The sequence below is a fragment of the Solea solea genome, chromosome 20 (genome assembly GCF_958295425.1).
Source record: "Solea solea chromosome 20, fSolSol10.1, whole genome shotgun sequence".
NCBI classification, from domain to species: Eukaryota; Metazoa; Chordata; class Actinopteri; order Pleuronectiformes; family Soleidae; genus Solea; species Solea solea.
The window spans coordinates 669,377-684,529 of record NC_081153.1 but is presented as its reverse complement, the minus strand read 5'-3'; the positions used below and the strand labels follow the sequence as shown (position 1 = coordinate 684,529).

Sequence of the window (15,153 nt, the reverse complement as noted above, 5' to 3'; positions counted from 1 at the left end):
AACTGCTGAACTTTTTAATTGGTCAAGCAAAACTGGCAATTTATGTTTCAAGGAGGAACAAAGTGGAAAACTCGCTTGATGTTGACTGTCAGCAGATTTATGTTAGAATGTTAAAAACCAGGATAAAGACTGACTTTGTTTTCTTCCACTCAACAAACAACAGAAAAGTTTTTAGAAATATGGGGAGTGAAAGACGTGTTGTGTTGTGTGAGTGATGGACAATTATCTTTCTGCAACAGTCTGAGTTAAATGGAGTCTTTTTTCTTTTCTTTCGTATGTTGACTTTATTTCTCCATGGTTTTAGTTTAAGTGCAGAACACAACTAATTTGTGTTATTGTTCATGTTTTTGAGCAAATAAAGAAGTTTTAAAAATCAAAATCAAATCCCTCTCTCTCTGAGTGAATGTTGGGAGTGGGCGTGGCTGAGAGCGTGGTCAGGGTGAGTGTTTTTCAAACTTTTCTAACTTATTCTATCCTCTTCTTTTTGCTGCTTGGTGGTTTTTTGTTGATATTTAATTTTTCTTTTGTGACCACTGATTTTGAGTTGTTTAGAGTTTATAGTTTTAAAGTTATTTGTGTTTGACGGTAGCTGCCGCCGGCGCTGCAGCCGGGCAGGTAAATGGCAGCACCTGTAGTCTCCGGGCTGGAGAAGCTGACTCGCCGACACGCCGTTAGACTGTGTCCGGATGTTGGCGTGTCAGTGGAGGCGTGTGGCCTGGCTGTGGGCGCAGTCGTGGGCTACAGCAGAGTAAAATCCGCCTCTAGAATGAACAGTGCTGTCGTCATTTTCTTGGACAGCACTGACAAAGTGAATGAGCTGGTTGAGAGCGGTGTGGTGGTGGAAGGATCTCTGGTGCAGGTGTTGCCTCTGGTAACACCTGCAAAAAAGATTATTATTTCAAACGCACCGCTGTTTCTGATGAAGGAACTGTCGCGGCACGGGAAACTCGTGTCCGTGATAAAGATGATTCCACTGGGCTGTAAATCTGCTCACCTGAAGCACGTCGTGTCTTTCAGGAGACAGGTTTTCATGATACTCAAGGACAACAGATCAGAGTTAAATCTGGCGCTGAAGTTCAGAGTAGATGATTATGATTACACAGTTCACGTCACGTCAGACTCGCTCAAATGTTTCGGTTGTGGGGCAGAGGGGCACTTGGTCCGCTCATGCCCGAGAAGAGCAGGTGACCGCCGGCCTGACACTGCTGCCTCTGGTCAGAGCCGACAGTCCCCACGCAACACACACACACACACCACAGACACACAAAACACAGACACACACACCACACATACACACACCACAGACACACAAAACACAGACACACACACCACACATACACACACCACAGACACACTCACCTGAGACACAGACACCACACACACACACCACAGACACACAAAACACAGACACACACACACACACACACACACACACCACAGACACACAAAACACAGACACACACACCACACATACACACACCACAGACACACACACACCTGAGACACAGACACCACACACACACACCACAGACACACATGGAGGTACAGAGTGATGCAGCACACACACAGACAGGGAAAAGCCCTGATGGACAGAGTGTCCAGACTGAGTCCTCTCCAGTCAGAGGACAGACAGTGACCAGAGTGGCAGAGGCTGCTCTGGACCATAATGACGATATTATTGATGATTCAATGGGTGAAATTATCAAATGTTCAATCAAACGGAAAAACACTGAAACTAAAGTAACCACCACGAAAAATAAGAAAATGTCAAAAGAGAATTCACAGGTGTCCTCTGAGGGGTCAGAGGACAACACACAGGAAGACATACTGGGTGACACATTGGAGGACACACAGGAAGACACACTGGGAGACACACAGGGTGATGAGGAGGCCGGGGAGACACACAGTGATTACTCCTTCTCTCATGTCAGAAAGTTTTTAGCTGACACAAAAAGAGAGAAGGGAGTGAACATTGAGGAGTTCTTCCCTGATCTGCGTCTCTTCAGTCAGTCAGTGAGGTCTCTGATGAAGAACAAAGGAGACCTTGGTCAACCTGTCTTTGTCCTCCTTCATCTTTGTCCTCCTTCATCTTTGTCCTCCTCCATCTTTGTCTTCCTTCATCTTTGTCCTCCTTTATCTGTGTCCTCCTTCATCTTTGTTCTCCTTCATCTTGGTCTTCCTTAGTCTTCGTCCTCCTTCGTCTTTGTCCTCCTTTGACTTCGTCCTCTTTCGTCTTTGTCCTCCTTTGTCTTCGTCCTCCTTCATCTTTGTCCTCCTTTGTCTCCCTCACTCTGACCCTCAGAACGGTGTCTGTTGATAATCCTTCAAAGGGTCTTTGACTTGTTTTGTCCCTGCTCTTGTTCGTTTGTCCTCAAGCTGCTGTTTAAACAAACTGTTTGTCTTCCATGAAGAGGACATTAAACCAGAGGTCAGTCACTCAGCTGTGTTACCCGCAATGCACCAGGGTCACTGGACTGACTTTGAAATGTGACAGAAATGGACAGAGAGAAGTGTCTTCTGTTCTGTGTGTCCACTGTAAAGAGACTAAATGTCTTTGTACGTCCATGATGTCCACACTTAAATGTTTTTTCTTTGTCACAAACAAAAAAAGGTAATTTTTTCTCTGACTGTAGACTTCCTGCTCTGATTGTAGACTTCCTGCTCTGATTGTAGACTTCCTGCTCTGATTGTAGACTTCCTGCTGTAACTGTAGACTTCATGCTCTGACTCTGCACCTTTGATATCTCCATACAGAACCACAGGGAATGATCTGCCTGACTGACTTCACCCAGGCCCAGGTGTTACAGGGGCTGGGCCGTGGTGTGGACGTCCAACGCTTCAGCTCCCTCTCCAACTACAAGAAGGAGACCATCCTTCATGGTCTGACAGAGTAAGCAGAGAAGGGAATCAAAGGAATATATTGTCTATCAAAATCAGTATTTGAGATATAGAATAAGAAGCCTCACCTAAACATTTTTGAATCACAATCATAAGTGAGTCTCACCAGCACTTGAGCACTTAACAGTGAGGCTAACAAGATGTCGCTACGCCAGCAGCCTCTCCCTAACAGTAAAGAAATGCAGAGGAAAAGAACCACCAACAACAGAAAATCAATCCTAAATCCTGTGACAAACACTTCAAAACCGCGACCTGGCAGAACCTTTACAACACATTTTTTATAACCCTACTGCTGTTCACCATTGCTGGTCCTCCGCTACGGGTCTACCTGTCCAGGGAGACACACGCGGAACATCCATGTTTTGACAACCATCGGATGCCACAGGTGTCTTGGACGGGTGTACACTGTTGTTCCGCAAACGCATTTTTCAGGGCTCCTGCATAATTAACAATATTTTGTCCAAAAACAGCTGAAAAATACGTGAAACTCAGCCCAAACGTTTACGAAAGTCAACATAGGGAGGCAAACAGCCGAACTGCACGCAGAGCGTCGATTTGAATGGCGGAAAAGCTTCAACAATACAAGTTCGACGGCCAAGCTAATGCTAACAGCCAACGGGCTACTAGAACCACGAGACAGCATACACCACGTGTGCCAAATCAACCCTCGACTACCCGGCCTGGATACTCCACCATGGATGCCGAAGATATTAAAAAAGAGGTCTTATCCTCCTTGAGGGGAGAGATTTCTAAAATCATAAGGGACGAACTAAAGAGTGCGATGACGGATGACTTTAACGCACTTAAATCGGAATTACAAGGAATGAGGTCTGAAGTCGCCAACAATATGAAAGCAATGCGGGCAGAAGTCGACCACATCAAAACAGACATACAGGACATGAAGGGTGGATTATCAACATGGTCTGACGAAGTGTCTTCGCTGCAAACCACGGTATCCAGCCTTAAAAACCAGATGGCAACTCTCAAAGATCGATGTGAGGACATGGAGGGAAGAATGAGACGGGGCAACATCAGGATTGCAGGCATAGAAGAGCAACCGAACTCCAGTTCCCCAGAGGCGGTCGCGAAAATCATCAGAGAAGTCCTACAGCTGGACCGGGATATAAAGGTGGACCGCTTACACCGCACACCGGCTACCAGGAATCAAGGAGACCGAGAGAAGTCACGGGTGATAATCGCTAAATTACACAACGATGGAGACGCCGTGGAGATCCTACGGAAAGCCCGGGACGGAGCCCCACTGTCTTATAATGGACACGGCATTGCCATATTTCCTGACTACACCGCCAGTGTTGCCAAAGCTCGAGCTGCATTCACGGATGTACGGAAAGCACTTTGAGGTCGGAAGGAGATCCGCTACGGCTTATTCTATCCAGCCAGACTTCGAATCACACACCGGGACGAGGACAAGGAGTTCGTGGACCCTCAGAAGGCCATGGACTATGTGAAAGAAATCCTCCCAGCAACCGAGATAGAGGGCTGAGTGTATCCTTACCATGTGTGACAATAACAGTAGGAACCGGTTATAATGACGAGTGACTCTCATATTATGAACGATGTTTTGTTTTTGTTTTTTTCCTCTTTCTCTTCCCCTCTCTGTTATTATGCCGGTTCGCCTGTGAAATCTCACACGGGGTCATTAACAGTGCAATCTATATCTCATTTAACATACACCAGCTTGCTCCATGAGCAATATAAGGTTATAGTAGTCCTCATTATTATCATTTATCCTAAGTTTCTTAAAGTAAGAGCAGACTACTTCCAACTCCTTTTCAGAACTTGATTATACAAGTAATTTATGTTTACAGAGCTGTAAAGAGCTGTTTAACCTGATATATTTACAATATGCAGGAGCCTGAATGAATGAATGATGATCATTTTCTTTTTACTTTCTTCTTTCTTTGCCCTAGCGCACCTGAAGTACAGTCTAATTCAATCTAGACTGTGCACACTTGCTGCTCACTTAGCAGTTAGGGACAAGGTCCCAAGTACTATCATATCTTTTAACTATAGTTATAACTGGTTCTGTGTTCTTGTTCTTGTCCCTTTGTTCCCCAGGGTCCCTGAGTTATATATAATAACAAAGTCATTCCCTCTATTCATCTACAGCACTATCTTACTTGTTGAAGTCAAAAAAGCCTTACGCAGCTGCAGCATCTGCCTTTGTTTTGTCCACTCCTTTTGGTTGTATTATTCGATCACACTCCATAAGCCATGTCTTATAAAATTGAGACATGGCATACATTATGTTCACTGCTGCCTCCCGTTCCTCCTCAGAATCGAAGCAAAAATTAAAATTTTGTGATGGATAAATTAAAAATCATAAGCTATAATGTGAGGGGTCTTCATGGTCCAATTAAGAAAAAGAAAATATTAAACCAGCTAAGACAATTGAACTGCCAAATAGCATTTCTACAAGAAACGCACCTGTCAGACGTGGAACACGAGAAGTTAAAGTCATGGGCAGATAAAGTATACTATTCTTCTCATCGCTCAGGGAGGAGGAAGGGAGTTTCCATCCTTATACACAGACAAATAAATTTTATAAAAACCTTAATGCATAAGGATACAGAAGGGAGATATATTTTAGTTAATGGAGTAATTGACGGTGTAGAGGTATCCTTAGTAAATGTGTATGCACCCAATGAAGATGAGCCCGGATTTATTAAAACATTGTTTAACATAATATTAAAGTATAGCACTGGTTTACTGCTACTGGGAGGGGATTTTAATTGTGTAATGTCTCAGCTAATGGATCGGCAACCGCCTTCTAAAGCTCCCCTGCCCAGAATGAGTAAAATGCTTAAATATCAAATTACAGAAGCAGGTCTGGTCGATATATGGAGAAGTAAGTTTTCGAGAGGTAGGGACTTCACCTTCTATTCAAACAGACATGCATCATATTCTAGGATAGACTATTTTTTCACCCCAAGAGCAGATTTGCATAGGATAACAGACATTGAGATATTGCCTATTACTATTTCTGACCATGCACCTGTTTTATTGAAATGGGATATAGGACACGGACCAACAACTAAACAATGGAGGCTCAACACTTCTCTCCTTAATGATAAAGAATTTATTTCCTTTATTTCAGAAGAATTCAAGATATATCTAGACACCAATGTCTCACCAGAAACCAACCCCCTAATATTATGGGATTGTGCCAAAGCATATATCAGGGGCCGTATCATTTCGTTCACATCTGCGAGGAAAAGAGAGAGGGGGGCAAGACAGCGAGAATTGGAAGATGAAATAAAAAAGTTAGAGGATAAACATAAACAATCTGCAACAACTAGTGTCACTAACGACCTAAATGCAACTCGCAGACAACTTAATAGCCTCTTATCAGAAAAGATTGAGGGATGCTTAAGATTTACAAGTCAAAAATATTATGAATATGGAAACAGGGCAAGTAAATTATTAGCTTTTAGATTGAGAAAGCAGCAATCTTCAAATGTCGTACATAGGATAAAATCACAAGCAAATATGGCCACTAAACCGAACGAAATAGCAGGGACATTTGCAGAATTCTACAAATCATTATATAAGAAGACAGATACATGCGATGACGATGCAAAACTATGGGAGTACCTAAAACATATCAAATTAACTGAATTAACACACTCAACAGCTGAGGAACTAGATCAGCCAATACAGGAATTGGAGATAAAACAGGTGATTTCGACACTTAAGAATAGCAAAAGTCCAGGTCCGGACGGATTTGTAAATGAATTTTAAAAAACCTTTAAAGACCTGCTGGCACCCCTGTTATTAAAAGCATACAGTCATGCCCTAGAGTCCAAAACTATGGCACCATCTTGGAATGAGGCAACCATAGTCGTAATTCACAAAGAAGGTAAAGACCCCACCGATTGTCAGTCTTATAGGCCAATATCTCTGCTAAATGCAGATGTGCGTATACTAACAGCAATCTTAGCCAGACGGGTTAACAAGATAATTACTCAAATCATACACCCTGATCAAACGGGGTTCATCTCCGGAAGATATTATGGCGATAATATAAGACGTTTACTAAACATAATGTCCCATCAGAAAGATAAGAAATTAGAGTCAGTGATCATATCCTTAGATGCGCAAAAGGCATTTGATCGTGTGTCTTGGCAATATCTACTTCAAACACTAAAACGATTCAAATTCAGCCCCAATTTTATAGATTGGATACAAACACTTTATTCATCCCCACAAGCAGCTGTTAGGGTCAATGGATACAGATCAGAGAGATTCACACTACAACGAGGATGCAGACAAGGCTGCTCTTTATCACCCTTGCTATTTGCTATTAGCATTGAGCCACTAGCCCAGCTCATTAGAGATGATAATAACATAAAAGGAATTATAATAAATGGAGAAGAACACAAAATATCACTTTATGCAGATGATGTCTTGTTGTATCTAAGAGAACCCATATCCACTATACCATATCTTAAGGAGCTCATTTCCAGGTATGGGTATTACTCTGGATATAAAGTTAATGTGGACAAAACAGAGGCTATGGATGTGAACAGTCTGGTTTCAGAAAATATTAAGTTACAAAGTGGACTTAAGTGGCCTAAAGAAGGCATTAAATACCTTGGTATTCATATACCCCAATCCCTACACAATCTGTATGGTGTAAATTACAATAAAATAATTCGGCACATTAGCAATGACTTAGAACGTTGGTCCTCACTTCCGCTCTCCCTATTGGGGCGTGTGCAAAGTATCCGTATGAACGTCTTGCCTAGGCTATTGTATTTATTTCAGATGCTACCAGTGGAAATTCCTAAAAGAACCCTTGATGACCTTGACAAAATGATATCAAAATTTATATGGCAAAAAAAACGCCCCAGAATTAGACTTAAAACTCTACAGTCACCGAAATCAGATGGAGGTCTCAAACTTCCAAACTTAAGATATTATTTCTGGGCTGCACAGATGAAGCCACTTATAGTATGGATTCAGAATGATACCTGTACACGATGGCTTAATATCGAGAAAAGTATGTGCCCAGAGCCTTTGGAAAACTTAGCCTTTTTAGACACTCCTACGAAAGAAATGGCAGACTGGACCAAAACCACTTTAAAAATCTGGAATAAAATACGGTCAGCTTTCGGGGTGCCAAAGGTACTTTCATCATTAACAAATATTGGACTTATGAAGACCTTCACTCCTAATAATTTAGATGTTGGTTTTAGGAAGTGGTCAGACCATGGCCTCAACTATCTGCACCAGCTAGTCAAGGATGACAATTTGAAAACCTTCGAACAGTTGAAAAATGAATTTGATCTCCCAAGGACAGATTTCTTCAGATATTTGCAGCTGAGATCTTTTCTGATGACACACAAAGATTGGGGAAAACTTATAAGACCTACCCCTATAGAAAATGTTCTCATTTCACAAATAAGTCATGGAGATAGGAAAATAATTAGTAAATTATATAATATATTCTTATCAACAAATGTACATACATCTGAACATACAAGATTGAGATGTGAGGCGGAGATGAACAAAAACATATCACTTGACACTTGGAAGGAGATATGTACTGAAGCACACTTTGCTACAAACTCAAACACATGGAAGGAATTTAAGTGGAAAGTAGTTACCAGGTTCTTCAGAACACCAGCAATAACATCTAAGATGGGACCAGCACATGGTAGCTCATGTTGGAGGAACTGTGGCACTGAGAATGCTAATCACACCCATATATTCTGGCTGTGTCCCAAATTGAGCCTATTCTGGAAGGATGTTTTTGATGCTCTCAGAGAGGTTTTCAAACGGGATATTCCACACACCCCCATAATAACATTATTGGGAGCAATTCCTGAGGGGTTAGAAGGAAGGGATGTGAAATATCTCTTAAACATTTTGCTTACAGCAGCATTAAAATGTATAACCATCAGATGGCTAAAGCCAGATCCTCCCACTTACAATGTATGGATCCAGAAAATATGGGACATTTACCAGATGGAGCAAATCACATATTCATTAAGACTTCAAAAACCTATTTTTATTAAACGATGGAAACCTGTCATAGCTCTGCTAATACAATAAGTTTGTAGCCTTAGACTCTTGATCAAGTACTCACATCACACATCACCATCACATCATGTAATTTGATACCTAGAGTGGATTTTCTCCCTTTCATTTATGTATTTATTATTTTATTTATAAATTCCTTTAAATTATTATTAACAATATGGCCATTCTTTGTATTGTATTTTATTCCATAATTGATCTCCCTTTTTTTTTATTTTTTTTTATTTATTTATTTATTTTTCTCTTCTTTCTTTCTCTCACTTTGGATTTATGTAATTGATTTTGTTTTATTTGATGTTTTGTTGCGCTGCTTTAAAAAAATGTATATAAAGGGGAATGAATATGTTGTGTTGTCAAAATAAATAAAAATTAAGTTCTAAAAAAAACCAAAACATTTCAAACAGTTAACCACGCAAAGGTCGTTTGGGATCCGAAGCGGAAACCGAGAGGACTTTTGGGCGGCCATTTAAACATCAGGAGTGTCGTCTCAAAAATTGAACAGTTGACTCATTTACTTGCGAACTCAAACTTTTTATGCATATCTGAAACATGGCTTCAACATACTACCCCCATCAATGTATTTACAATGAGTGGGTTCCAATGTTTCAGACGAGACAGGGCCGTGGGAAAAGGGGGCGGGGTACTTGTGTATGTGAAAGACTCTATCAAGACGCTGCCTTAAAAAAGGCCATTAAAACCAAAAGAGACGCAGACATTTTGGTCTATAAAAACCTAAGGAACAAAGTCATAAACAAACTTAGATTAGCCAAGTCACACTTCTTTCTCAAACTTTTGAATGATGCTAAAGGGAACAGCAGCGAAATTTGGAAAAGCATCAACAGTCTCTTAGGGAGAGCTCAACATCACACTGAAGATATCCAGCTCACAGTTCAGGGCCAGACAATAGATGACAATGCCAACATTTTTTTATTGACTCTGTTCAGGAACTAGGAAATCATTTTAAGACTGGTGAACAACTCACTGACCTGAATGTTGCAGGACAGGGTTTCGACCTAGTCACAGTCACTGAAGAGGAAGTGAAGAAAGTGATTTGCTCCTTAAAAAACTCAAAAAGCAAAGATGTCTCTCATCAGGACACAGTGTTTATCAAAAAACATTCAACCACACTAATTCCTCCAATTACTCACTTGGCAAACCTCTCCATTATTCAAAGTTTCTTTCCTCCACACTGGAAACAGGCCATTGTAACTCCTATCTTTAAATCTGGTGATCGCAATATAGTCACTAACTACAGACCCATTAGCATCTTACCAGTAATTTCCAAAATTGTAGAGAAAATCGTCATAAACCAACTTACAGACCACATAAATAGCTGTAACCCTGGTCTTGACTCAGCACAATTTGGATTCAGAAAACACCATTCCACAGAAACAGCCATCCTCCACCTAACAGAGCAAATCAGACTAGGTCTGGACAAAGGTGGAGTTGTTGGAGCTGTGTTCTTAGACTTAAGTAAAGCCTTCGACACAATTAATCATAAGGTCCTTTTGTCTAAGCTCTCCAACGTCAACCTTTCGTCCAACACACTTGCATGGATATCGTCCTACCTATCCGATAGAAGGCAGTGTGTGAAAATTAAAGATGCAGGCTCCAGCTACTTAAGGTGCACATTGGGTGTACCTCAAGGATCTGTGTTAGGCCCACTACTATTCAGTTTATACATTAATGACCTCCCACTGTATTGTCATGACGTAGAGGTACAACTCTATGCTGATGACACCGTCTTATACACACATGCAAAATCAGCTCAGCAAGCTACTACTAAACTAACCAACGCCCTGGTTGGAGTTGCAGAGTGGCTCGACCAATCCTGTCTCACCCTGAATGTAAGTAAAAGGCATGTTCTTCTCCAACACCAAGCTGAACATCCCATCAGAGGTGAACAGATTGAGACTGTCAACGAGTTCAAATATCTTGGTGTGCTACTTGATCCAAATTTGAATTTCAAGAAACATATCAAAAAGATGACAAAAACTATCAAAAACAACTTGGCTAACTTCAGGCAGATAAGATCCTCCCTATCCACAGAGGTTGCAAAAATATTTCTGCATGCTCTTATTTTATCACACATCTCCAATTCTTATATTTGACAAAAAGACACTTAGGTACCATCACTGTGACATACTACACAGGCACAATCTTCTATCTTTTGAAAATTTCAGATTTTTGTCAAACATACGCACAGTCTACAAAATCCTAAAAGGCTTGGCTCCCACCTGTCTGCAAAGGTTTGTTTGTGACCGTGGCTCTGTAAGGTCCACAAGAACAGCATCTGTACATAGCTGCACTGTACCCTTTCGCTACTCAGCATTTGGACAGGCAGCCTTTTCTGTTAAAGCTGTCACACAATGGAACACCATTCCAGATAATATAAAAAACTGTGACCTGCTTGGTGGGTTTAAAGCTAACATAAAAAAAACACATAAAACTCTCACAACAATGCACCCACTAATTTGCCAGTGGCTATTTGTGTGAGTGTATGTGTGTGCATATGTGTGTGTGTGTGTGCACCTGTGAGGGGCACTTCCTACATTGCTGTATGCTCTTACCGGTTGCATAATGTTTTATCTGTGCTGTATTTATTTGTCCTTCTACATGACATTACCTGCTGAGTGATATTTGATGTTTTATCTGTGTTGTATTTATCTTTAGATAGGGACTGCAGATGTAAATTAGCCCAAGGCTAACTCTGGTGTAATGCATCAAATGGTGACATTTATGTTTTTAATTGCACATGGTCCCTTTCAAATAAAATAAAATCAAACTGTAGACTTCCTGCTCTGATTGTAGACTTCATGCTCTGACTGTAAACTTCCTGCTCTGACTTCCTGCTCTCACTGTAGACTTCCCTCACCAATTTCTAATGTCCAACCAAAATTAGATACAGGCACGAGAAAAAAGTAAAAAAGTGTTCCAGTGATTCCTCGGTGACACTACAAAAGGTGCAAGGGTCCACCTCAAACCTAAATCTTTTATTAAGAAATTCTGCAACGGTAAACCCTATTAATTATTTTGAAGTGGGTCTCTTTGACCTTTGGTGAAATATGCCATTTGATGAATTTAGAATGTGCTTTAGCCATGCTGGATACCGGCATCTCTTTATTAATGTCGTGAAACATTTTGGATTTTAGAACAGCACTAATAAATTTGTTATTACATTTTTTATCATTAATATTGGAATTATCTATCGATTAACATCTGAATACATTAAGATGTTTTGAATAATATGAATCACAGGTAAGGGAATGGCTCGACAAACCTTAATATATTCCTTGGAATCTTGTTAACTACAAAATCACATTTTAAAAGAAATTCGAGTCCTCCTACTTTTTCAAACAAGGATCTTGGAATATGAAACCACATAGAGTTTGGCTGTGACAGATATGCTTTTAACCAGTTCATCCTAAAAGTTCCAACCAATGATTGAAATTCTAAAGCTTTAATACCAGCCTTGTCATATTCTTTAACTAGTTGCGATCTTTTAATATAATGAGTTTTATTAAGTCAGCTTTTTTAATATTATTTGAGGAGACAAATAAGGACTGACTTGGATATATTAATTTAGAAACACCATCTGCTTTAGATAAAATAACTCTTCCAAAAATAGATCTCTAGTTAGTCAATGACTGAGAGATTTCTTCATATCTGTTATGCGCTTAGTAAAATTGAGGTCTTCCCTTCTAATAACATTTTTGAATATCATTATTCATAAATACAGATTCAACTCTAATTGAAGTAATTGAGGAATCATCACATGTATGAATAGGAAGCAATTCACATTTCTTAATATTAAGGGATAATCCTGAAAAAATAGATGTGTCATCAGCAAATTGACTAATCTTAAATTCCTTTCCAAAAAATGTTATACCTTGTAATTGTGGATAATTTTTGACAAGCACAGTCAGTAACTGAGTGGTCAAAATAAATAGTTTTGGAGAGATTGGGCATCCCTGCCAAATACCGCGTAGCACCTTAAAACTTGGAGTCATCCCAGGATTCAGAGATACAGAACTACAAATGTCAGTGTAAAACATTCGGATTATATTGCAAAATTTTTCTCCAAAACCCAAAAAGTGTAAAGCCTCCAATAGAAATGTATGATCCACAGTATCAAACGCCTTGTAAAATTCAAGAAACAAAACAAGGCTATCTGTATCAATGAAATTCCGATAATCGAGCATATCAAAAATCTTATATGATTGTGAATATTTCTACCCTTTATAAAGGCCGACTGACATTCATCAACTATTTGGGTGAGGCCCTCATATAATCGGTTTGCGTAGACATGTGCCAATAATTTGTAATCGTTACACAATAGTGTAATAGGTCTCCAATTATCCAATGAAAGTTTATCTTTATTGGGTTTTGAAATTAGAGTAATAAGACCTTTCTTCATGGTAGGAGAAAGATTTTTAGTTGAGATACATTCTAAGAAGGCATAGTACAGCAGTTCTTCAATTCAAGTCAATGTTATTTGTATAGCGCTAAATCCTAACATACATGATCTCAGGTCTGTACATAGACAACATCAAGGAGAGCAGAGAAACACAACAGTTCACACAATGAGCAAACACTAGGCATCAGTGGAGAGAAAAAACTCCCTCTTAACAGAAGAAGAAATCTCTGACAGAACCAGACTCACACATGTGCAGCATCTGCCTCGACCGGTCGGGGTGAAAGGAAAATGGGGGACAGACGAGAGGTGGAGGACAGAAAGGGGGGAGAGAAAGGACAAGAGGGAGATGAGGTAGAGACAGAAGAGAGAGAGAGACCAGGAGCAGATACACAACAACTGTATCAAGTTACAAGTTTATACAGTTGATGATATCGACTTTTAATTATAGCACAATAATAATGGTGATGATATGTATGATATGGATAGCCTCGAAAACTGGATCTGGATCCTGAAACCTGCAAGATGAGGATACAGAGAGAAGAGAGGGAGGGAAGGAAGGAAAGACACAAACTAGGGAGAGAAAGAGACAAGGTTAATGACATATAAAAAGTCATATTCATACCCTGAGTGTGAGAGAGTGAATGTGCGTGCACCACAGGAAAATCCCCCAGCAGTCTAGGTCTATAGCAGCAGAACTAAGAGATGGTCCAGGTTTCCCTGAACCAGCTCTAACTATAAGCTTTATCAAAAAGGAAAGTTTTAAGTCTAACTTTAAATACAGAGAGAGGCTCCGCCTCCTGAACTGTCATTGGGAGCTGGTTCCACAGGAGAGGAGGAGCCTGGTAACTGAAGGCTCTGCCTCTCATTCTGCTCTTACAGACTCTGGGAACCACAAGTAAACCTGTATTTTGTGACCTAAGTGGTCTATTAGGGTGATAAGGTAAGACTAGGTCTTTCAGGTATGAAGGGGCCTGACCATTAAGTACTTTGTACGTGAGGAGGAGGATTTTAAATTGAATTCTAAACTGTGGGTGGAGCCAGTGTAGAGAAGCTAACACTGGAGTTATATGGTCTCTCTTTCTAGTTCCTGTCAGAACTCGTGCTGCAGCATTTTGAATGAACTGAAGGGTTCTAACAGACTTGTTGGAACATCCTGATAATAAGGAGTTACAGTAATCTAATCTAGATGTAACAAAAGCATGAACTAGTTTTTCAGCATCCTGTAAAGACAGAATGTTTCTAATTTTCATAATGTTCCGCAGGTGGAAGAAGGCTGTTCTGGAAATGAGTTTTATGTGTGAATCAAATGACATTTCCTGGTCAAAAGTAACTCCAAGGTTCCTCACAGTGGAACTGGAAGCCATGGTGATGTCATCTAAAGTGACAATGTGATCAGAAAGTTTTTCTCTGAGGTGTTTAGGGCCGAGTATAATGACCTCAGTTTTTTCTGACTTTAAAAGTAGCATCCTATTTTTGTTGTTTACAAATAGCCACTGTTGCTTCAACTGCTTGCAAAAGGCCTGAAAACAATGTTGATCAATATAATCCCTGTCTTTTATGAAGTGAATCATCTAAACTGGGACACTGTTAAAGAAAATTATGAAATTATTTGGGCTTAATTAGATAATAATAATATATTTTAATACCTGCATTAACGGCATTTGCTCAAGTTTTTGAATGGGTCTTTCAAAATGTTCCCCCAAATTTGAACAATCTGTACTGAGGAAATAGCTGTGGTAAAATGCTGTGATGCTCTTTCTTTGCTCCTGGGCTAT

General features: G+C 40.1%; 1 protein-coding gene across 1 annotated transcript in view; it reads right to left on the bottom strand.

Moving 5' to 3' along the window:
• Window positions 1-14,105, bottom strand: part of LOC131447424 (semaphorin-6C-like) — a 49,036-nt gene extending 34,931 nt beyond the window's left edge. The window contains exon 1 of the mRNA XM_058619192.1: window positions 14,001-14,105. The gene's annotated coding sequence lies outside the window, so the exon portion shown is untranslated. The remainder of the gene's footprint in view (window positions 1-14,000) is intronic.
• Between the last annotated feature and the right edge of the window lie 1,048 nt (window positions 14,106-15,153).